Here is a 2500-nt window from a genome sequence, read left to right as displayed (position 1 = left end):
AGGCCCAGAGAGGACCAGAGACGCCCAGAGAGGCCCAGAGAGACCCAGAGAGACCCAGAGAGGCCCAGAGAGGACCAGAGACGCCCAGAGAGACCCAGAGAGGCCCGGAGAGGACCAGAGACGCCCAGAGAGGCCCAGAGAGAGAACAATATCTTATAATATATATATATATATATATTATAATCACAATATCTTGCAAGCTTTTTTCTTTCGGAAAAAAAGAGCAGGCTGCGTACTGTCAGATGTACTATATAGGAATATCAGTTCCTCACTGACGCCTGCAGCTGAGGGCCTGGCGGTGTTTCACCAGCTTCCTACGGAGGTTGAGGGAGCGTCCTCTTTCTAAGGTCACCTCTCCCTGGCCCTCATCCACAGCAACAACATGCTGGAAGGTCTATCTGTCACCTCAGAACAAAACATGACATCATTCTCACTGAACCAACCTGCCACAACAAAGAAACGATTGTCAGCTCAGTTGATGGTGATGCCTGTCTAACTTCACTAGCAATGAGGTCATGGCTGTGCTCCCGCCTGGCGATGTGGAGGCCGGCGTCTGCAGCACAGCTGGTAGAGATGTGTGCCACTGACTCCATTTCATGTACAACTACATTGGGGTGCATCAAACAAAAAGACTAACCCTAACCCTAACCCTAACCCATGACCTGTGACCTCGCTTTAACAGGGAAGATAAGTATGGTTTTGCTTATGACAGTGTTTTTGTGCATAGAATGGAATGTGAAAGAGAATCCTCAACAAAGTCCAGAGCAGTAGGCTTCCCTGAAGCTCCGCCCTGTCCCGTCCTGCAGCAGCTGCTTCTGTCCGGTCCTGAGGAGACCTTCTCCACCATGATAAATGCTATCACACACACACACACACACACACACACACACACTCACACACACACACACACACACACACACACACACACACACACACACACACACACACATACACACACACACACACACACACACACACACATACACATACACACACACACACACACACACACACACACACACACACACACACACACACACACACACATACACACACACACTACTTGCAAGCAATGGTTAGCCCCCAAACCCCCCCGGCCCGATCACTCCGCTCTTCCACCTCGGCTGCCCGCCTGGCACCGCCACCTCTACGTGGATGCAGCAGCCGTGCTACTCAGTCACGGCTTTTCACTGTCCTGGCACCTTAACTGTCGATCTTAACCGTCCCTCCTAAAGACCTCTTCACCCCCACTACCCCCCTGTACAGTTTCTCTACTGTAAATAATTAAACTAAATAATAGAATAATATAGAATAATCCTTCCTTCTTCTAGCATTGTGACTGCCAACGGCCCCTGGTCCTGGTCCTGGTCCTGGTCCTGGTCCTGGTCCTGGTCCTGGTCCTGGTCCTGGTCCTGGTCCTGGTCCTGGTCCTGGTCCTGGTCGTATGATGACTGATGTATAGATGATTCACTTACTTAGACAAATGTACTTGTTGTAAGTCGCTTTGGATAAAGGTGTCTGCTAAATGTCACACACACACACATACACACACACACACACACACACACACACACACCTCAACCGAACACCGCTCCCAAACACCTGCACTCACACATGTAGTATACACCCACTCACTGAAGCATATCATTGCACATTCATACAGATATGTTAAACCACAGGCAAACATACACACACACACACACACACACACACACACACACACACACACACTCAAACAGATATGTTAAACCACAGGCAAACATACAGTACAATGTTTCACTCAATGTTATTAAGTGCTCTGAAGAAAAGGTGAACTATTAGCTGTAGGATTAGCCAGACCACAGACCCAGACCACAGACCCAGACCACAGACCCAGACCACAGACCCAGACCACAGACCCAGACCACAGAGGACATGTACAACCATGTCCTACGATACACAATCCATACGTCCACTCTCAGTCTGCTGGACCTGATCTGCCAGAGGTCAAAAGGTAAAACAACGAGAAACTGACTGTTTCATAACAGAGAGAGAGAGAAGAAAGGAGAAGACATGCATTGTTCTGCTTTAGGGTTAGGGTTAGGGTTGTTCTGCTTTAGGGTTAGGGTTAGGGTTAGGGTTGTTCTGCTTTAGGGTTAGGGTTAGGGTTAGGGTTAGGGTTAGGGTTGTTCTGCTTTAGGGTTAGGGTTAGGGTTGTTCTGCTTTAGGGTTAGGGTTAGGGTTAGGGTTAGGGTTGTTCTGCTTTAGGGTTAGGGTTAGGGTTGTTCTGCTTTAGGGTTAGGGTTAGGGTTGTTCTGCTTTAGGGTTAGGGTTAGGGTTGTTCTGCTTTAGGGTTAGGGTTAGGGTTGTTCTGCTTTAGGGTTAGGGTTAGGGTTAGGGTTGTTCTGCTTTAGGGTTAGGGTTAGGGTTAGGGTTAGGGTTGTTCTGCTTTAGGGTTAGGGTTAGGGTTGTTCTGCTTTAGGGTTAGGGTTAGGGTTAGGGTTAGGGTTGTTCTGCTTTA

Source organism: Argentina silus (genome assembly GCF_951799395.1).
Source record: "Argentina silus genome assembly, chromosome: 13".
Taxonomy (NCBI): domain Eukaryota; kingdom Metazoa; phylum Chordata; class Actinopteri; order Argentiniformes; family Argentinidae; genus Argentina; species Argentina silus.
This window is presented reverse-complemented; position numbering follows the sequence as displayed.